This window comes from Carcharhinus amblyrhynchos, chromosome 11, assembly GCF_965287045.1.
Source record: "Carcharhinus amblyrhynchos chromosome 11, sCarAmb.v2.hapA, whole genome shotgun sequence".
In the NCBI taxonomy this organism is placed as follows: domain Eukaryota; kingdom Metazoa; phylum Chordata; class Chondrichthyes; order Carcharhiniformes; family Carcharhinidae; genus Carcharhinus; species Carcharhinus amblyrhynchos.
Window position 1 is genome coordinate 24,812,220 of NC_137334.1, and position 23,377 is coordinate 24,835,596.

Sequence of the window (23,377 nt, forward strand, 5' to 3'; positions counted from 1 at the left end):
CTTATCTCGCTGAGTTCAGCAATTTGGAAGAAATCCATAATAGGTTCCAAAGTTTCTCTGAAAACCATCGAGCAGTGAATGCCATTTGGCAGATATTCTGCCAATGTGTGTATCTCAATGAATTGAGAAAGTGGTAAAGTGCTTATCCCGATAAGTTCAGCAAGTTGGAAGAAATCCGCAATCTGTTCCAAAGTTTCTCTGAATATCTTCGAGCAGTGAATGCGATTTGCCTGATATTCTGCCAATGTGTGTATCTCAGTGAATTGAGAAAGTTGTAAAGTGCTTATATCGATGAGTTCAGCAAGTTGGAAGAAATCCACAATCTGTTCCAAAGTTTCTCTGAATATCTTCTCGCAGTGAATGCAATTTGGCTGATATTCTGCCAATGTGTGTATCTCAATGAAATGAGAAAGTGGTAAAGTGTTTACCTCCATCACTTCAGGAAGTTGGAAGAAATCCACAATCTTGTCCAAATTTTCTCTGAATACCTTTGAGATGTGAATGCCATTTGGCTGATATTCTGCCAATGTGTGTATCTCAATGAATTGAGAAAATGGTCAAGTGCTCATCTCGATGAGTTCAGCAAGTTGGAAGAAATCCACAATCTGTTCCAAAGTTTCTCTGAATATCTTCTAGCAGTGAATGCGATTTGGCTGATATTCTGCCAATGTGTGTATCTCAATGAGATGAGAAACTGGTAAAGTGCTTACCTCGCTGAGTTGAGCAATTTGGAAGAAATCCACAATAGTTTGCAAAGTTTCTCTGAAAACCATCGAGCAGTGAATTCCTTTTGGCTGATATTCAGCCAATGTGTGTATCTCAGTGAAGCGAGAAAGTGGTAAAGTGCTTATCTCGATGAGTTCAGCAAGTTGGAAGAAATCCACAATAGGTTGCAAAGTTTGTCTGAAAACCATCGAGCAGTGCATGCCATTAGGCTGATATTCCGCCAATGTGTGTATCTCAATGAATTGAGAAAATGGTAAAATGCTTATCTCGATGAGTTCAGCAAGTTGGAAGAAATCCACAATCTGTTCCAAAGTTTCTCTGAATATCTTCCAGCAGTGAATGCGATTTGGCTGATATTCTGCCAATGTGTGTATCTCAATGAAATGAGAAACTGGTAAAGTGCTTATCTCGCTGAGTTGAGCAATTTGGAAGACATCCATAATAGGTTGCAAAGTTTCTCTGAAAAACATCGAGCAGTGAATGCCATTTGGCTGATATTCTGCCAATGTGTGTATCTCAATGAAATGAGAAAGTGGTAAAGTGTTTAATCCATGGCTTCAGGACGTTGGAAGAAATCCACAATCTGTTCCAAAGTTTCTCTGAATACCTATGAGCAGTGAATGCCATGTGGCTGATATTCTGCCCATGTGTGTATCTCAGTGAATTGAGAAAGTTGTAAAGTGCTCATCTCCATGAGTTCAGCAAGTTGGAAGAAATCCACAGTAGGTTCCAAAGTTTCTCCGAATAACTTCGAGCAGTGAATGCCATTTGATAATATTCTGCGAATGTGTGTATCTCAATGAATTGAGAAAGTGGTAATGTCCTTCTCTCGGTGAGTTCAGCAATTTGGAAGAAATGCTCTATCGGATCCAAAGTTTCTTTGAAAACCATCGAGCAGTGAATGCCATTTGGCTGATATTCTGCCAATGTGTGTATCTCAGTGAATTGAGAAAATGGTAAATAGCTTATCTCGCTGAGTTCAGCAATTTGGAAGAAATCCATAATAGGTTCCAAAGTTTCTCTGAAAACCATCGAGCAGTGAATGCCATTTGGCAGATATTCTGCCAATGTGTGTATCTCAATGAATTGAGAAAGTGGTAAAGTGCTTATCCCGATAAGTTCAGCAAGTTGGAAGAAATCCGCAATCTGTTCCAAAGTTTCTCTGAATATCTTCGAGCAGTGAATGCGATTTGCCTGATATTCTGCCAATGTGTGTATCTCAGTGAATTGAGAAAGTTGTAAAGTGCTTATATCGATGAGTTCAGCAAGTTGGAAGAAATCCACAATCTGTTCCAAAGTTTCTCTGAATATCTTCTCGCAGTGAATGCAATTTGGCTGATATTCTGCCAATGTGTGTATCTCAATGAAATGAGAAAGTGGTAAAGTGTTTACCTCCATCACTTCAGGAAGTTGGAAGAAATCCACAATCTTGTCCAAATTTTCTCTGAATACCTTTGAGATGTGAATGCCATTTGGCTGATATTCTGCCAATGTGTGTATCTCAATGAATTGAGAAAATGGTCAAGTGCTCATCTCGATGAGTTCAGCAAGTTGGAAGAAATCCACAATCTGTTCCAAAGTTTCTCTGAATATCTTCTAGCAGTGAATGCGATTTGGCTGATATTCTGCCAATGTGTGTATCTCAATGAGATGAGAAACTGGTAAAGTGCTTACCTCGCTGAGTTGAGCAATTTGGAAGAAATCCACAATAGTTTGCAAAGTTTCTCTGAAAACCATCGAGCAGTGAATTCCTTTTGGCTGATATTCAGCCAATGTGTGTATCTCAGTGAAGCGAGAAAGTGGTAAAGTGCTTATCTCGATGAGTTCAGCAAGTTGGAAGAAATCCACAATAGGTTGCAAAGTTTGTCTGAAAACCATCGAGCAGTGCATGCCATTAGGCTGATATTCCGCCAATGTGTGTATCTCAATGAATTGAGAAAATGGTAAAATGCTTATCTCGATGAGTTCAGCAAGTTGGAAGAAATCCACAATCTGTTCCAAAGTTTCTCTGAATATCTTCCAGCAGTGAATGCGATTTGGCTGATATTCGGCCAATGTGTGTATCTCAATGAAATGAGAAACTGGTAAAGTGCTTATCTCGCTGAGTTCAGCAATTTATAAGAAATCCACAATAGGTTCCAAAGTTTCTCTGAAAACCATCGAGCAGTGAATGCCATTTGGCTGATATTCTGCCAATGTGTGTATCTCAATGAATTGCGAAAGTGGTAAAGTGCTTATCTCGATGAGTTCAGCAAGTTGGAAGGAATTCACAATCTGTTCCAAAGTTTCTCTGAATATCTTCTAGCAGTGAATGCAATTTGGCTGATATTCTGCCAATGTGTGTATCTCAATGAAATGAGAAAGTGGTAAAGTGTTTATCTCCATGACTTCAGGAAGTTGGAAGAAATCCACAATCTGTTCCAAATTTTCTCTGAATACCTTTGAGCAGTGAATGCCATTTGGCTGATATTCTGCCAATATGTGTATCTCAATGAAATGCGAAAGAGGTCAAGGGCTCATCTCGATGAGTTCAGCAAGTTGGAAGAAATCCACAATCTGTTCCAAAGTTACTCTGAATATCTTCTAGCAGTGAATGCCATTTGGCTGATATTCTGCCAATGTGTGTATCTCAATGAGATGAGATACTGGTAAAGTGCTTACCTCGCTGAGTTGAGCAATTTGGAAGAAATCCACAATAGTTTGCAAAGTTTCTCTGAAAACCATCGAGCAGTGAATTTCATTTGGCTGATATTCAGCCAATGTGTGTATCTCAGTGAAGCGAGAAAGTGGTAAAGTGCTTATCTCGATGAGTTCAGCAAGTTGGAAGAAATCCACAATAGGTTGCAAAGTTTCTCTGAAAACCATCGAGCAGTGCATGCCATTAGGCTGATATTCCGCCAATGTGTGTATCTCAATGAATTGAGAAAGTGGTAAAGTGCTTATCTCGATGAGTTCAGCACGTTGGAAGAAATCCACAATCTGTTCCAAAGTTTCTCTGAATATCTTCCAGCAGTGAATGCGATTTGGCTGATATTCTGCCAATGTGTGTATCTCAATGAAATGAGAAACTGGTAAAGTGCTTATCTCGCTGAGTTCAGCAATTTGGAAGAAATCCACAATATGTTGCAAAGTTTCTCTGAAAACCATCGAGCAGTGAATGCAATTTGACTGATATTCTGCCAATGTGTGTATCTCAATGAATTGCGAAAGTGGTAAAGTGCTTATCTCGATGAGTTCAGCAAGTTGGAAGGAATTCACAATCTGTTCCAAAGTTTCTCTGAATATCTTCTAGCAGTGAATGCGATTTGGCTGATATACAGCCAATGTGTGTATCTCAATGAATTGAGAAAGTGGTAAAGTGCTTATCTCGATGAGTTCAGCAAGTTGGAAGAAATCCACAATCTGTTCCAAAGTTTCTCTGAATATCTTCTAGCAGTGAATGAGATTTGCCTGATATTCTGCCAATGTGTGTATCTCGATGAAATGAGAATCTGGTAAAGTGATTATCTCGCTGAGTTCATAATTTGGAAGACATCCACAATAGGTTGCAAAGTTTCTCTGAAAAACATCGAGTAGTGAATGCCATTTGGCTGATATTCAGCCAATGTGTGTATCTCAATGAATTGAGAAAGTGGTAAAGTGCTTATCTCGATGAGTTCAGCAAGTTGGAAGAAATCCACAACCTGTTCCAAAGTTTCTCTGAACATCTTCAAGCAGTGAATGAGATTTGGCTGATATTCTGCCAATGTGTGTATCTCAATGAAATCAGAAACTGGGAAAGTGCTTATCTCGATGAGTTCAGCAAGTTGGAAGAAATCCACAATCTGTTCCAAAGTTTCTCTGAATATCTTCCAGCAGTGAATGCGATTTGGCTGATATTCTGACAATGTGTGTATCTCAATGAGATGAGAAACTGGTAAAGTGCTTACCTCGCTGAGTTGAGCAATTTGGAAGGAATCCACAATAGGTTGCAAAGTTTCTCTGAAAACCATCGAGCAGTGAATGCCATTTGGCTGATATTCAGCCAATGTGTGTATCTCAGTGAAGTGAGAAAGTGGTAAAGTGCTTATCTCGATGAGTTCATAATTTGGAAGACATCCACAATAGGTTGCAAAGTTTCTCTGAAAAACATCGAGCAGTGAATGCCATTTGGCTGATATTCTGCCAATGTGTGTATCTCAATGAATTGAGAAAGTGGTAAAGTGCTTATCTCGATGAGTTCAGCAAGTTGGAAGAAATCCACAACCTGTTCCAAAGTTTCTCTGAATGTCTTCTAGCAGTGAATGAGATTTGGCTGATATTCTGCCAATGTGTGTATCTCAATGAAATCAGAAACTGGTAAAGTGCTTATCTCGATGAGTTCAGCAAGTTGGAAGAAATCCACAATCTGTTCCAAAGTTTCTCTGAATATCTTCGAGCAGTGAATGAGATTTGCCTGATATTCTGCCAATGTGTGTATCTCAATCAAATGAGAAACTGGTAAAGTGCTTATCTCGCTGAGTTCAGCAATTTGGAAGAAATCCACAATAGGTTCCAAAGTTTCTCTGAAAACCATCGAGCAGTGAATGCCATTTGGCTGATATTCAGCCAATGTGTGTATCTCAATGAATTGAGAAAGTGGTAAAGTGCTTGTCTCGATGCGTTCAGCAAGTTGGAAGAAATCCACAATCTGTTCCAAACTTTCTCTGAATATCTTCTAGCAGTGAATGCGATTTGGCTGATATTCTGCCAATGTGTGTATCTCAATGAAATGAGAAAGTGGTAAAGTGTTTATCTCCATGACTTCAGGAAGTTGGAAGAAATCCACAATCTGTTCCAAAGTTTCTCAGAATACCTATGAGCAGTGAATGCCATGTGGCTGATATTCTGCCCATGTGTGTATCTCAGTGAATTGAGAAATTTGTAAAGTGCTCATCTCCATGAGTTCAGCAAGTTGGAAGAAATCCACAATAGGTTCCAAAGTTTCTCCGAATAACTTCGAGCAGTGAAAGCCATTTGATAATATTCTGCGAATGTGTGCATCTCAATGAATTGAGAAAGTGGTAATGTCCTTCTCTCGGTGAGTTCAGCAATTTGGAAGAAATGCTCTATCGGATCCAAAGTTTCTTTGAAAACCTTCGAGCAGTGAATGCCATTTGGCTGATATTCTGCCAATGTGTGTATCTCAGTGAATTGAGAAAGTGGTAAAAAGCTTATCTCGCTGAGTTCAGCAATTTGGAAGAAATCCATAATAGGTTGCAAAGTTTCTCTGAAAACCATCGAGCAGTGAATGCCATTTGGCTGATATTCTGCCAATCTGTGTATCTCAATGAATTGAGAAAGTGGTAAAGTGCTTATCTCGATGAGTTCAGCAAGTTGGAAGAAATCCACAATCTGTTCCAAAGTTTCTCTGAATATCTTCGAGCAGTGAATGCGATTTGGCTGATATTCTGCCAATGTGTGTATCTCAATGAGATGAGAAACTGGTAAAGTGCTTATCTCGCTGAGTTGAGCAATTTGGAAGAAATCCACATTAGGTTCCAAAGTTTCTCTGAAAACCATCGAGCAGTGAATGCCATTTGGCTGATATTCATCCAATGTGTGTATCTCAATTAATTGAGAAAGTCGTAAAGTGCTTATCTCGATGAGTTCAGCAAGTTGGAAGAAATCCACAATCTGTTCCAAAGTTTCTCTGAATATCTTCTAGCAGTGAATGAGATTTGGCTGATATTCTGCCAATGAGTGTATCTCAATGAAATGAGAAACTGGTAAAGTGCTTATCTCGATGAGTTCAGCAAGTTGGAAGAAATCCACAATCTGTTCCAAAGTTTCTCTGAATATCTTCTAGCAGTGAATGAGATTTGCCTGATATTCTGCCAATGTGTGTATCTCAATGAAATCAGAAACTGGTAAAGTGCTTATCTCGCTGAGTTCAGCAATTTGGAAGAAATCCACAATAGGTTGCAAAGTATCTCTGTAAACCATCGAGCAGTGAATGCCATTAGGCTGATATTCTGCCAATGTGTGTATCTCCATGAATTGAGAAAGTGGTAAAGTGCTTATCTCGATGCGTTCAGCAAGTTGGAAGAAATCCACCATCTGTTCCAAAGTTTCTCTGAATATCATCTAGCAGTGAATGCGATTTGGCTGATATTCTGCCAATGTGTGTATCTCAATGAAATGAGAAAGTGGTAAAGTGTTTATCTCCATGACTTCAGGAAGTTGGAAGAAATCCACAATCTGTTCCAAAGTTTCTCTGAATACCTATGAGCAGTGAATGCCATGTGGCTGATATTCTGCCCATGTGTGTATCTCAGTGAATTGAGAAAGTTGTAAAGTGCTCATCTCCATGAGTTCAGCAAGTTGGAAGAAATCCACAATAGGTTCCAAAGTTTCTCCGAATAACTTCGAGCAGTGAATGCCATTTGATAATATTCTGCGAATGTGTGTATCTCAATGAATTGAGAAAGTGGTAATGTCCTTCTCTCGGTGAGTTCAGCAATTTGGAAGAAATGCTCAATCGGATCCAAAGTTTCTTTGAAAACCATCCAGCAGTGAATGCCATTTGGCTGATATTCAGCCAATGTGTGTATCTCAGTGAAGTGAGAATGTGGTAAAGTGCTTATCTCGATGAGTTCAGCAAGTTGGAAGAAATCCACAATAGGTTGCAAAGTTTGTCTGAGAACAATCGAGCAGTGCATGCCATTAGGCTGATATTCCGCCAATGTGTGTATCTCAATGAATTGAGAAAGTGGTAAAGTGCTTATCTCGATGAGTTCAGCAAGTTGGAAGAAATCCACAATCTGTTCCAAAGTTTCTCTGAATATCTTCGAGCAGTGAATGCGATTTGGCTGATATTCTGCCAATGTGTGTATCTCAGTGTATTGAGAAAGTTGTAAAGTGCTTATCTCGATGAGTTCAGCAAGTTGGAAGAAATCCAAAATCTGTTCCAAAGATTCTCTGAATATCTTCTCGCAGTGAATGCAATTTGGCTGATATTCTGCCAATGTGTGTATCTCAATGAAATGAGAAAGTGGTAAAGTGTTTACCTCCATCACTTCAGGAAGTTGGAAGTAATCCACAATCTGGTCCAAATTTTCTCTGAATACCTTTGAGAAGTGAATGCCATTTGGCAGATATTCTGCCAATGTGTGTATCTCCATGAATTGAGAAAATGGTCAAGTGCTCATCTCGATGAGTTCAGCAAGTTGGAAGAAATCCACAATCTGTTCCAAAGTTTCTCTGAATATCTTCTAGCAGTGAATGCGATTTGGCTGATATTCTGCCAATGTGTGTATCTCAATGAGATGAGAAACTGGTAAAGTGCTTACCTCGCTGAGTTGAGCAATTTGGAAGGAATCCACAATAGGTTGCAAAGTTTCTCTGAAAACCATCGAGCAGTGAATGCCATTTGGCTGATATTCAGCCAATGTGTGTATCTCAATGAAATGAGAAAGTGGTAAAGTGTTTAATCCATGGCTTCAGGACGTTGGAAGAAATCCACAATCTGTTCCAAAGTTTCTCTGAATACCTATGAGCAGTGAATGCCATGTGGCTGATATTCTGCCCATGTGTGTATCTCAGTGAATTGAGAAAGTTGTAAAGTGCTCATCTCCATGAGTTCAGCAAGTTGGAAGAAATCCACAGTAGGTTCCAAAGTTTCTCCGAATAACTTCGAGCAGTGAATGCCATTTGATAATATTCTGCGAATGTGTGTATCTCAATGAATTGAGAAAGTGGTAATGTCCTTCTCTCGGTGAGTTCAGCAATTTGGAAGAAATGCTCTATCGGATCCAAAGTTTCTTTGAAAACCATCGAGCAGTGAATGCCATTTGGCTGATATTCTGCCAATGTGTGTATCTCAGTGAATTGAGAAAATGGTAAATAGCTTATCTCGCTGAGTTCAGCAATTTGGAAGAAATCCATAATAGGTTCCAAAGTTTCTCTGAAAACCATCGAGCAGTGAATGCCATTTGGCAGATATTCTGCCAATGTGTGTATCTCAATGAATTGAGAAAGTGGTAAAGTGCTTATCCCGATAAGTTCAGCAAGTTGGAAGAAATCCGCAATCTGTTCCAAAGTTTCTCTGAATATCTTCGAGCAGTGAATGCGATTTGCCTGATATTCTGCCAATGTGTGTATCTCAGTGAATTGAGAAAGTTGTAAAGTGCTTATATCGATGAGTTCAGCAAGTTGGAAGAAATCCACAATCTGTTCCAAAGTTTCTCTGAATATCTTCTCGCAGTGAATGCAATTTGGCTGATATTCTGCCAATGTGTGTATCTCAATGAAATGAGAAAGTGGTAAAGTGTTTACCTCCATCACTTCAGGAAGTTGGAAGAAATCCACAATCTTGTCCAAATTTTCTCTGAATACCTTTGAGATGTGAATGCCATTTGGCTGATATTCTGCCAATGTGTGTATCTCAATGAATTGAGAAAATGGTCAAGTGCTCATCTCGATGAGTTCAGCAAGTTGGAAGAAATCCACAATCTGTTCCAAAGTTTCTCTGAATATCTTCTAGCAGTGAATGCGATTTGGCTGATATTCTGCCAATGTGTGTATCTCAATGAGATGAGAAACTGGTAAAGTGCTTACCTCGCTGAGTTGAGCAATTTGGAAGAAATCCACAATAGTTTGCAAAGTTTCTCTGAAAACCATCGAGCAGTGAATTCCTTTTGGCTGATATTCAGCCAATGTGTGTATCTCAGTGAAGCGAGAAAGTGGTAAAGTGCTTATCTCGATGAGTTCAGCAAGTTGGAAGAAATCCACAATAGGTTGCAAAGTTTGTCTGAAAACCATCGAGCAGTGCATGCCATTAGGCTGATATTCCGCCAATGTGTGTATCTCAATGAATTGAGAAAATGGTAAAATGCTTATCTCGATGAGTTCAGCAAGTTGGAAGAAATCCACAATCTGTTCCAAAGTTTCTCTGAATATCTTCCAGCAGTGAATGCGATTTGGCTGATATTCGGCCAATGTGTGTATCTCAATGAAATGAGAAACTGGTAAAGTGCTTATCTCGCTGAGTTCAGCAATTTATAAGAAATCCACAATAGGTTCCAAAGTTTCTCTGAAAACCATCGAGCAGTGAATGCCATTTGGCTGATATTCTGCCAATGTGTGTATCTCAATGAATTGCGAAAGTGGTAAAGTGCTTATCTCGATGAGTTCAGCAAGTTGGAAGGAATTCACAATCTGTTCCAAAGTTTCTCTGAATATCTTCTAGCAGTGAATGCAATTTGGCTGATATTCTGCCAATGTGTGTATCTCAATGAAATGAGAAAGTGGTAAAGTGTTTATCTCCATGACTTCAGGAAGTTGGAAGAAATCCACAATCTGTTCCAAATTTTCTCTGAATACCTTTGAGCAGTGAATGCCATTTGGCTGATATTCTGCCAATATGTGTATCTCAATGAAATGCGAAAGAGGTCAAGGGCTCATCTCGATGAGTTCAGCAAGTTGGAAGAAATCCACAATCTGTTCCAAAGTTACTCTGAATATCTTCTAGCAGTGAATGCCATTTGGCTGATATTCTGCCAATGTGTGTATCTCAATGAGATGAGATACTGGTAAAGTGCTTACCTCGCTGAGTTGAGCAATTTGGAAGAAATCCACAATAGTTTGCAAAGTTTCTCTGAAAACCATCGAGCAGTGAATTCCATTTGGCTGATATTCAGCCAATGTGTGTATCTCAGTGAAGCGAGAAAGTGGTAAAGTGCTTATCTCGATGAGTTCAGCAAGTTGGAAGAAATCCACAATAGGTTGCAAAGTTTCTCTGAAAACCATCGAGCAGTGCATGCCATTAGGCTGATATTCCGCCAATGTGTGTATCTCAATGAATTGAGAAAGTGGTAAAGTGCTTATCTCGATGAGTTCAGCACGTTGGAAGAAATCCACAATCTGTTCCAAAGTTTCTCTGAATATCTTCCAGCAGTGAATGCGATTTGGCTGATATTCTGCCAATGTGTGTATCTCAATGAAATGAGAAACTGGTAAAGTGCTTATCTCGCTGAGTTCAGCAATTTGGAAGAAATCCACAATATGTTGCAAAGTTTCTCTGAAAACCATCGAGCAGTGAATGCAATTTGACTGATATTCTGCCAATGTGTGTATCTCAATGAATTGCGAAAGTGGTAAAGTGCTTATCTCGATGAGTTCAGCAAGTTGGAAGGAATTCACAATCTGTTCCAAAGTTTCTCTGAATATCTTCTAGCAGTGAATGCGATTTGGCTGATATACAGCCAATGTGTGTATCTCAATGAATTGAGAAAGTGGTAAAGTGCTTATCTCGATGAGTTCAGCAAGTTGGAAGAAATCCACAATCTGTTCCAAAGTTTCTCTGAATATCTTCTAGCAGTGAATGAGATTTGCCTGATATTCTGCCAATGTGTGTATCTCGATGAAATGAGAATCTGGTAAAGTGATTATCTCGCTGAGTTCATAATTTGGAAGACATCCACAATAGGTTGCAAAGTTTCTCTGAAAAACATCGAGTAGTGAATGCCATTTGGCTGATATTCAGCCAATGTGTGTATCTCAATGAATTGAGAAAGTGGTAAAGTGCTTATCTCGATGAGTTCAGCAAGTTGGAAGAAATCCACAACCTGTTCCAAAGTTTCTCTGAACATCTTCAAGCAGTGAATGAGATTTGGCTGATATTCTGCCAATGTGTGTATCTCAATGAAATCAGAAACTGGGAAAGTGCTTATCTCGATGAGTTCAGCAAGTTGGAAGAAATCCACAATCTGTTCCAAAGTTTCTCTGAATATCTTCCAGCAGTGAATGCGATTTGGCTGATATTCTGACAATGTGTGTATCTCAATGAGATGAGAAACTGGTAAAGTGCTTACCTCGCTGAGTTGAGCAATTTGGAAGGAATCCACAATAGGTTGCAAAGTTTCTCTGAAAACCATCGAGCAGTGAATGCCATTTGGCTGATATTCAGCCAATGTGTGTATCTCAGTGAAGTGAGAAAGTGGTAAAGTGCTTATCTCGATGAGTTCATAATTTGGAAGACATCCACAATAGGTTGCAAAGTTTCTCTGAAAAACATCGAGCAGTGAATGCCATTTGGCTGATATTCTGCCAATGTGTGTATCTCAATGAATTGAGAAAGTGGTAAAGTGCTTATCTCGATGAGTTCAGCAAGTTGGAAGAAATCCACAACCTGTTCCAAAGTTTCTCTGAATGTCTTCTAGCAGTGAATGAGATTTGGCTGATATTCTGCCAATGTGTGTATCTCAATGAAATCAGAAACTGGTAAAGTGCTTATCTCGATGAGTTCAGCAAGTTGGAAGAAATCCACAATCTGTTCCAAAGTTTCTCTGAATATCTTCGAGCAGTGAATGAGATTTGCCTGATATTCTGCCAATGTGTGTATCTCAATCAAATGAGAAACTGGTAAAGTGCTTATCTCGCTGAGTTCAGCAATTTGGAAGAAATCCACAATAGGTTCCAAAGTTTCTCTGAAAACCATCGAGCAGTGAATGCCATTTGGCTGATATTCAGCCAATGTGTGTATCTCAATGAATTGAGAAAGTGGTAAAGTGCTTGTCTCGATGCGTTCAGCAAGTTGGAAGAAATCCACAATCTGTTCCAAACTTTCTCTGAATATCTTCTAGCAGTGAATGCGATTTGGCTGATATTCTGCCAATGTGTGTATCTCAATGAAATGAGAAAGTGGTAAAGTGTTTATCTCCATGACTTCAGGAAGTTGGAAGAAATCCACAATCTGTTCCAAAGTTTCTCAGAATACCTATGAGCAGTGAATGCCATGTGGCTGATATTCTGCCCATGTGTGTATCTCAGTGAATTGAGAAATTTGTAAAGTGCTCATCTCCATGAGTTCAGCAAGTTGGAAGAAATCCACAATAGGTTCCAAAGTTTCTCCGAATAACTTCGAGCAGTGAAAGCCATTTGATAATATTCTGCGAATGTGTGCATCTCAATGAATTGAGAAAGTGGTAATGTCCTTCTCTCGGTGAGTTCAGCAATTTGGAAGAAATGCTCTATCGGATCCAAAGTTTCTTTGAAAACCTTCGAGCAGTGAATGCCATTTGGCTGATATTCTGCCAATGTGTGTATCTCAGTGAATTGAGAAAGTGGTAAAAAGCTTATCTCGCTGAGTTCAGCAATTTGGAAGAAATCCATAATAGGTTGCAAAGTTTCTCTGAAAACCATCGAGCAGTGAATGCCATTTGGCTGATATTCTGCCAATCTGTGTATCTCAATGAATTGAGAAAGTGGTAAAGTGCTTATCTCGATGAGTTCAGCAAGTTGGAAGAAATCCACAATCTGTTCCAAAGTTTCTCTGAATATCTTCGAGCAGTGAATGCGATTTGGCTGATATTCTGCCAATGTGTGTATCTCAATGAGATGAGAAACTGGTAAAGTGCTTATCTCGCTGAGTTGAGCAATTTGGAAGAAATCCACATTAGGTTCCAAAGTTTCTCTGAAAACCATCGAGCAGTGAATGCCATTTGGCTGATATTCATCCAATGTGTGTATCTCAATTAATTGAGAAAGTCGTAAAGTGCTTATCTCGATGAGTTCAGCAAGTTGGAAGAAATCCACAATCTGTTCCAAAGTTTCTCTGAATATCTTCTAGCAGTGAATGAGATTTGGCTGATATTCTGCCAATGAGTGTATCTCAATGAAATGAGAAACTGGTAAAGTGCTTATCTCGATGAGTTCAGCAAGTTGGAAGAAATCCACAATCTGTTCCAAAGTTTCTCTGAATATCTTCTAGCAGTGAATGAGATTTGCCTGATATTCTGCCAATGTGTGTATCTCAATGAAATCAGAAACTGGTAAAGTGCTTATCTCGCTGAGTTCAGCAATTTGGAAGAAATCCACAATAGGTTGCAAAGTATCTCTGTAAACCATCGAGCAGTGAATGCCATTAGGCTGATATTCTGCCAATGTGTGTATCTCCATGAATTGAGAAAGTGGTAAAGTGCTTATCTCGATGCGTTCAGCAAGTTGGAAGAAATCCACCATCTGTTCCAAAGTTTCTCTGAATATCATCTAGCAGTGAATGCGATTTGGCTGATATTCTGCCAATGTGTGTATCTCAATGAAATGAGAAAGTGGTAAAGTGTTTATCTCCATGACTTCAGGAAGTTGGAAGAAATCCACAATCTGTTCCAAAGTTTCTCTGAATACCTATGAGCAGTGAATGCCATGTGGCTGATATTCTGCCCATGTGTGTATCTCAGTGAATTGAGAAAGTTGTAAAGTGCTCATCTCCATGAGTTCAGCAAGTTGGAAGAAATCCACAATAGGTTCCAAAGTTTCTCCGAATAACTTCGAGCAGTGAATGCCATTTGATAATATTCTGCGAATGTGTGTATCTCAATGAATTGAGAAAGTGGTAATGTCCTTCTCTCGGTGAGTTCAGCAATTTGGAAGAAATGCTCAATCGGATCCAAAGTTTCTTTGAAAACCATCCAGCAGTGAATGCCATTTGGCTGATATTCAGCCAATGTGTGTATCTCAGTGAAGTGAGAAAGTGGTAAAGTGCTTATCTCGATGAGTTCAGCAAGTTGGAAGAAATCCACAATAGGTTGCAAAGTTTGTCTGAGAACAATCGAGCAGTGCATGCCATTAGGCTGATATTCCGCCAATGTGTGTATCTCAATGAATTGAGAAAGTGGTAAAGTGCTTATCTCGATGAGTTCAGCAAGTTGGAAGAAATCCACAATCTGTTCCAAAGTTTCTCTGAATATCTTCGAGCAGTGAATGCGATTTGGCTGATATTCTGCCAATGTGTGTATCTCAGTGTATTGAGAAAGTTGTAAAGTGCTTATCTCGATGAGTTCAGCAAGTTGGAAGAAATCCAAAATCTGTTCCAAAGATTCTCTGAATATCTTCTCGCAGTGAATGCAATTTGGCTGATATTCTGCCAATGTGTGTATCTCAATGAAATGAGAAAGTGGTAAAGTGTTTACCTCCATCACTTCAGGAAGTTGGAAGTAATCCACAATCTGGTCCAAATTTTCTCTGAATACCTTTGAGAAGTGAATGCCATTTGGCAGATATTCTGCCAATGTGTGTATCTCCATGAATTGAGAAAATGGTCAAGTGCTCATCTCGATGAGTTCAGCAAGTTGGAAGAAATCCACAATCTGTTCCAAAGTTTCTCTGAATATCTTCTAGCAGTGAATGCGATTTGGCTGATATTCTGCCAATGTGTGTATCTCAATGAGATGAGAAACTGGTAAAGTGCTTACCTCGCTGAGTTGAGCAATTTGGAAGGAATCCACAATAGGTTGCAAAGTTTCTCTGAAAACCATCGAGCAGTGAATGCCATTTGGCTGATATTCAGCCAATGTGTGTATCTCAGTGAAGTGAGAAAGTGGTAAAGTGCTTATCTCGATGAGTTCATAATTTGGAAGAAATCCACAATCTGTTCCAAAGTTTCTCTGAATATCTTCTAGCAGTGAATGCGATTTGGCTGATATTCAGCCAATGTGTGTATCTCAATGGTATGAGAAACTGGTAAAGTGCTTATCTCGCTGAGTTGAGCAATTTGGAAGAAATCCACAATAGGTTCCAAAGTTTCTCTGAAAACCATCGAGCAGTGAATGCCATTTGGCTGATATTCTGCCAATGTGTGTATCTCAATTTATTGAGAAAGTGGTAAAGTGCTTATCTCGATGAGTTCAGCAAGTTGGAAGAAATCCACAACCTGTTCCAAAGTTTCTCTGAATGTCTTCTAGCAGTGAATGAGATTTGGCTGATATTCTGCCAATGTGTGTATCTCAATGAAATCAGAAACTGGTAAAGTGCTTATCTCGATGAGTTCAGCAAGTTGGAAGAAATCCACAATCTGTTCCAAAGTTTCTCTGAATATCTTCTAGCAGTGAATGAGATTTGCCTGATATTCTGCCATGTGTGTATCTCGATCAAATGAGAAACTGGTAAAGTGCTTATCTCGCTGAGTTCAGCAATTTGGAAGAAATCCACAATAGGTCCCAAAGTTTCTCTGAAAACCATCGAGCAGTGAATGCCATTTGGCTGATATTCAGCCAATGTGTGTATCTCAATGAATTGAGAAAATGGTAAAATGCTTATCTCGATGAGTTCAGCAAGTTGGAAGAAATCCACAATCTGTTCCAAAGTTTCTCTGAATATCTTCCAGCAGTGAATGCGATTTGGCTGATATTCGGCCAATGTGTGTATCTCAATGAAATGAGAAACTGGTAAAGTGCTTATCTCGCTGAGTTCAGCAATTTGGAAGAAATCCACAATAGGTTCCAAAGTTTCTCTGAAAACCATCGAGCAGTGAATGCCATTTGGCTGATATTCTGCCAATGTGTGTATCTCAATGAATTGCGAAAGTGGTAAAGTGCTTATCTCGATGAGTTCAGCAAGTTGGAAGGAATTCACAATCTGTTCCAAAGTTTCTCTGAATATCTTCTAGCAGTGAATGCAATTTGGCTGATATTCTGCCAATGTGTGTATCTCAATGAAATGAGAAAGTGGTAAAGTGTTTATCTCCATGACTTCAGGAAGTTGGAAGAAATCCACAATCTGTTCCAAATTTTCTCTGAATACCTTTGAGCAGTGAATGCCATTTGGCTGATATTCTGCCAATATGTGTATCTCAATGAAATGCGAAAGAGGTCAAGGGCTCATCTCGATGAGTTCAGCAAGTTGGAAGAAATCCACAATCTGTTCCAAAGTTACTCTGAATATCTTTTAGCAGTGAATGCCATTTGGCTGATATTCTGCCAATGTGTGTATCTCAATGAGATGAGAAACTGGTAAAGTGCTTACCTCGCTGAGTTGAGCAATTTGGAAGAAATCCACAATAGTTTGCAAAGTTTCTCTGAAAACCATCGAGCAGTGAATTCCATTTGGCTGATATTCAGCCAATGTGTGTATCTCAGTGAAGCGAGAAAGTGGTAAAGTGCTTATCTCGATGAGTTCAGCAAGTTGGAAGAAATCCACAATAGGTTGCAAAGTTTCTCTGAAAACCATCGAGCAGTGCATGCCATTAGGCTGATATTCCGCCAATGTGTGTATCTCAATGAATTGAGAAAGTGGTAAAGTGCTTATCTCGATGAGTTCAGCACGTTGGAAGAAATCCACAATCTGTTCCAAAGTTTCTCTGAATATCTTCCAGCAGTGAATGCGATTTGGCTGATATTCTGCCAATGTGTGTATCTCAATGAAATGAGAAACTGGTAAAGTGCTTATCTCGCTGAGTTCAGCAATTTGGAAGAAATCCACAATATGTTGCAAAGTTTCTCTGAAAACCATCGAGCAGTGAATGCAATTTGACTGATATTCTGCCAATGTGTGTATCTCAATGAATTGCGAAAGTGGTAAAGTGCTTATCTCGATGAGTTCAGCAAGTTGGAAGGAATTCACAATCTGTTCCAAAGTTTCTCTGAATATCTTCTAGCAGTGAATGCGATTTGGCTGATATACAGCCAATGTGTGTATCTCAATGAATTGAGAAAGTGGTAAAGTGCTTATCTCGATGAGTTCAGCAAGTTGGAAGAAATCCACAATCTGTTCCAAAGTTTCTCTGAATATCTTCTAGCAGTGAATGAGATTTGCCTGATATTCTGCCAATGTGTGTATCTCGATGAAATGAGAATCTGGTAAAGTGATTATCTCGCTGAGTTCATAATTTGGAAGACATCCACAATAGGTTGCAAAGTTTCTCTGAAAAACATCGAGTAGTGAATGCCATTTGGCTGATATTCAGCCAATGTGTGTATCTCAATGAATTGAGAAAGTGGTAAAGTGCTTATCTCGATGAGTTCAGCAAGTTGGAAGAAATCCACAACCTGTTCCAAAGTTTCTCTGAACATCTTCAAGCAGTGAATGAGATTTGGCTGATATTCTGCCAATGTGTGTATCTCAATGAAATCAGAAACTGGGAAAGTGCTTATCTCGATGAGTTCAGCAAGTTGGAAGAAATCCACAATCTGTTCCAAAGTTTCTCTGAATATCTTCCAGCAGTGAATGCGATTTGGCTGATATTCTGACAATGTGTGTATCTCAATGAGATGAGAAACTGGTAAAGTGCTTACCTCGCTGAGTTGAGCAATTTGGAAGGAATCCACAATAGGTTGCAAAGTTTCTCTGAAAACCATCGAGCAGTGAATGCCATTTGGCTGATATTCAGCCAATGTGTGTATCTCAGTGAAGTGAGAAAGTGGTAAAGTGCTTATCTCGATGAGTTCATAATTTGGAAGACATCCACAATAGGTTGCAAAGTTTCTCTGAAAAACATCGAGCAGTGAATGCCATTTGGCTGATATTCTGCCAATGTGTGTATCTCAATGAATTGAGAAAGTGGTAAAGTGCTTATCTCGATGAGTTCAGCAAGTTGGAAGAAATCCACAACCTGTTCCAAAGTTTCTCTGAATGTCTTCTAGCAGTGAATGAGATTTGGCTGATATTCTGCCAATGTGTGTATCTCAATGAAATCAGAAACTGGTAAAGTGCTTATCTCGATGAGTTCAGCAAGTTGGAAGAAATCCACAATCTGTTCCAAAGTTTCTCTGAATATCTTCGAGCAGTGAATGAGATTTGCCTGATATTCTGCCAATGTGTGTATCTCAATCAAATGAGAAACTGGTAAAGTGCTTATCTCGCTGAGTTCAGCAATTTGGAAGAAATCCACAATAGGTTCCAAAGTTTCTCTGAAAACCATCGAGCAGTGAATGCCATTTGGCTGATATTCAGCCAATGTGTGTATCTCAATGAATTGAGAAAGTGGTAAAGTGCTTGTCTCGATGCGTTCAGCAAGTTGGAAGAAATCCACAATCTGTTCCAAAGTTTCTCTGAATATCTTCTAGCAGTGAATGCGATTTGGCTGATATTCTGCCAATGTGTGTATCTCAATGAAATGAGAAAGTGGTAAAGTGTTTATCTCCATGACTTCAGGAAGTTGGAAGAAATCCACAATCTGTTCCAAAGTTTCTCAGAATACCTATGAGCAGTGAATGCCATGTGGCTGATATTCTGCCCATGTGTGTATCTCAGTGAATTGAGAAATTTGTAAAGTGCTCATCTCCATGAGTTCAGCAAGTTGGAAGAAATCCACAATAGGTTCCAAAGTTTCTCCGAATAACTTCGAGCAGTGAAAGCCATTTGATAATATTCTGCGAATGTGTGCATCTCAATGAATTGAGAAAGTGGTAATGTCCTTCTCTCGGTGAGTTCAGCAATTTGGAAGAAATGCTCTATCGGATCCAAAGTTTCTTTGAAAACCTTCGAGCAGTGAATGCCATTTGGCTGATATTCTGCCAATGTGTGTATCTCAGTGAATTGAGAAAGTGGTAAAAAGCTTATCTCGCTGAGTTCAGCAATTTGGAAGAAATCCATAATAGGTTGCAAAGTTTCTCTGAAAACCATCGAGCAGTGAATGCCATTTGGCTGATATTCTGCCAATATGTGTATCTCAATGAATTGAGAAAGTGGTAAAGTGCTTATCTCGATGAGTTCAGCAAGTTGGAAGAAATCCACAATCTGTTCCAAAGTTTCTCTGAATATCTTCGAGCAGTGAATGCGATTTGGCTGATATTCTGCCAATGTGTGTATCTCAATGAGATGAGAAACTGGTAAAGTGCTTATCTCGCTGAGTTGAGCAATTTGGAAGAAATCCACATTAGGTTCCAAAGTTTCTCTGAAAACCATCGAGCAGTGAATGCCATTTGGCTGATATTCATCCAATGTGTGTATCTCAATTAATTGAGAAAGTCGTAAAGTGCTTATCTCGATGAGTTCAGCAAGTTGGAAGAAATCCACAATCTGTTCCAAAGTTTCTCTGAATATCTTCTAGCAGTGAATGAGATTTGGCTGATATTCTGCCAATGAGTGTATCTCAATGAAATGAGAAACTGGTAAAGTGCTTATCTCGATGAGTTCAGCAAGTTGGAAGAAATCCACAATCTGTTCCAAAGTTTCTCTGAATATCTTCTAGCAGTGAATGAGATTTGCCTGATATTCTGCCAATGTGTGTATCTCAATGAAATCAGAAACTGGTAAAGTGCTTATCTCGCTGAGTTCAGCAATTTGGAAGAAATCCACAATAGGTTGCAAAGTATCTCTGTAAACCATCGAGCAGTGAATGCCATTAGGCTGATATTCTGCCAATGTGTGTATCTCCATGAATTGAGAAAGTGGTAAAGTGCTTATCTCGATGCGTTCAGCAAGTTGGAAGAAATCCACCATCTGTTCCAAAGTTTCTCTGAATATCATCTAGCAGTGAATGCGATTTGGCTGATATTCTGCCAATGTGTGTATCTCAATGAAATGAGAAAGTGGTAAAGTGTTTATCTCCATGACTTCAGGAAGTTGGAAGAAATCCACAATCTGTTCCAAAGTTTCTCTGAATACCTATGAGCAGTGAATGCCATGTGGCTGATATTCTGCCCATGTGTGTATCTCAGTGAATTGAGAAAGTTGTAAAGTGCTCATCTCCATGAGTTCAGCAAGTTGGAAGAAATCCACAATAGGTTCCAAAGTTTCTCCGAATAACTTCGAGCAGTGAATGCCATTTGATAATATTCTGCGAATGTGTGTATCTCAATGAATTGAGAAAGTGGTAATGTCCTTCTCTCGGTGAGTTCAGCAATTTGGAAGAAATGCTCAATCGGATCCAAAGTTTCTTTGAAAACCATCCAGCAGTGAATGCCATTTGGCTGATATTCAGCCAATGTGTGTATCTCAGTGAAGTGAGAAAGTGGTAAAGTGCTTATCTCGATGAGTTCAGCAAGTTGGAAGAAATCCACAATAGGTTGCAAAGTTTGTCTGAAAACAATCGAGCAGTGCATGCCATTAGGCTGATATTCCGCCAATGTGTGTATCTCAATGAATTGAGAAAGTGGTAAAGTGCTTATCTCGATGAGTTCAGCAAGTTGGAAGAAATCCACAATCTGTTCCAAAGTTTCTCTGAATATCTTCGAGCAGTGAATGCGATTTGGCTGATATTCTGCCAATGTGTGTATCTCAGTGTATTGAGAAAGTTGTAAAGTGCTTATCTCGATGAGTTCAGCAAGTTGGAAGAAATCCAAAATCTGTTCCAAAGATTCTCTGAATATCTTCTCGCAGTGAATGCAATTTGGCTGATATTCTGCCAATGTGTGTATCTCAATGAAATGAGAAAGTGGTAAAGTGTTTACCTCCATCACTTCAGGAAGTTGGAAGTAATCCACAATCTGGTCCAAATTTTCTCTGAATACCTTTGAGAAGTGAATGCCATTTGGCAGATATTCTGCCAATGTGTGTATCTCCATGAATTGAGAAAATGGTCAAGTGCTCATCTCGATGAGTTCAGCAAGTTGGAAGAAATCCACAATCTGTTCCAAAGTTTCTCTGAATATCTTCTAGCAGTGAATGCGATTTGGCTGATATTCTGCCAATGTGTGTATCTCAATGAGATGAGAAACTGGTAAAGTGCTTACCTCGCTGAGTTGAGCAATTTGGAAGGAATCCACAATAGGTTGCAAAGTTTCTCTGAAAACCATCGAGCAGTGAATGCCATTTGGCTGATATTCAGCCAATGTGTGTATCTCAATGAATTGAGAAAGTGGTAAAGTGCTTATCTCGATGAGTTCATAATTTGGAAGAAATCCACAATCTGTTCCAAAGTTTCTCTGAATATCTTCTAGCAGTGAATGCGATTTGGCTGATATTCAGCCAATGTGTGTATCTCAATGGTATGAGAAACTGGTAAAGTGCTTATCTCGCTGAGTTGAGCAATTTGGAAGAAATCCACAATAGGTTCCAAAGTTTCTCTGAAAACCATCGAGCAGTGAATGCCATTTGGCTGATATTCTGCCAATGTGTGTATCTCAATTTATTGAGAAAGTGGTAAAGTGCTTATCTCGATGAGTTCAGCAAGTTGGAAGAAATCCACAACCTGTTCCAAAGTTTCTCTGAATGTCTTCTAGCAGTGAATGAGATTTGGCTGATATTCTGCCAATGTGTGTATCTCAATGAAATCAGAAACTGGTAAAGTGCTTATCTCGATGAGTTCAGCAAGTTGGAAGAAATCCACAATCTGTTCCAAAGTTTCTCTGAATATCTTCTAGCAGTGAATGAGATTTGCCTGATATTCTGCCATGTGTGTATCTCGATCAAATGAGAAACTGGTAAAGTGCTTATCTCGCTGAGTTCAGCAATTTGGAAGAAATCCACAATAGTTTGCAAAGTTTCTCTGAAAACCATCGAGCAGTGAATTCCATTTGGCTGATATTCAGCCAATGTGTGTATCTCAGTGAAGCGAGAAAGTGGTAAAGTGCTTATCTCGATGAGTTCAGCAAGTTGGAAGAAATCCACAATAGGTTGCAAAGTTTCTCTGAAAACCATCGAGCAGTGCATGCCATTAGGCTGATATTCCGCCAATGTGTGTATCTCAATGAATTGAGAAAGTGGTAAAGTGCTTATCTCGATGAGTTCAGCAAGTTGGAAGAAATCCACAATCTGTTCCAAAGTTTCTCTGAATATCTTCCAGCAGTGAATGCGATTTGGCTGATATTCTGCCAATGTGTGTATCTCAATGAAATGAGAAACTGGTAAAGTGCTTATCTCGCTGAGTTCAGCAATTTGGAAGAAATCCACAATATGTTGCAAAGTTTCTCTGAAAACCATCGAGCAGTGAATGCAATTTGACTGATATTCTGCCAATGTGTGTATCTCAATGAATTGCGAAAGTGGTAAAGTGCTTATCTCGATGAGTTCAGCAAGTTGGAAGGAATTCACAATCTGTTCCAAAGTTTCTCTGAATATCTTCTAGCAGTGAATGCGATTTGGCTGATATACAGCCAATGTGTGTATCTCAATGAATTGAGAAAGTGGTAAAGTGCTTATCTCGATGAGTTCAGCAAGTTGGAAGAAATCCAGAATCTGTTCCAAAGTTTCTCTGAATATCTTCTAGCAGTGAATGAGATTTGCCTGATATTCTGCCAATGTGTGTATCTCGATGAAATGAGAATCTGGTAAAGTGATTATCTCGCTGAGTTCATAATTTGGAAGACATCCACAATAGGTTGCAAAGTTTCTCTGAAAAACATCGAGTAGTGAATGCCATTTGGCTGATATTCAGCCAATGTGTGTATCTCAATGAATTGAGAAAGTGGTAAAGTGCTTATCTCGATGAGTTCAGCAAGTTGGAAGAAATCCACAACCTGTTCCAAAGTTTCTCTGAACATCTTCAAGCAGTGAATGAGATTTGGCTGATATTCTGCCAATGTGTGTATCTCAATGAAATCAGAAACTGGGAAAGTGCTTATCTCGATGAGTTCAGCAAGTTGGAAGAAATCCACAATCTGTTCCAAAGTTTCTCTGAATATCTTCCAGCAGTGAATGCGATTTGGCTGATATTCTGACAATGTGTGTATCTCAATGAGATGAGAAACTGGTAAAGTGCTTACCTCGCTGAGTTGAGCAATTTGGAAGGAATCCACAATAGGTTGCAAAGTTTCTCTGAAAACCATCGAGCAGTGAATGCCATTTGGCTGATATTCAGCCAATGTGTGTATCTCAGTGAAGTGAGAAAGTGGTAAAGTGCTTATCTCGATGAGTTCATAATTTGGAAGACATCCACAATAGGTTGCAAAGTTTCTCTGAAAAACATCGAGCAGTGAATGCCATTTGGCTGATATTCTGCCAATGTGTGTATCTCAATGAATTGAGAAAGTGG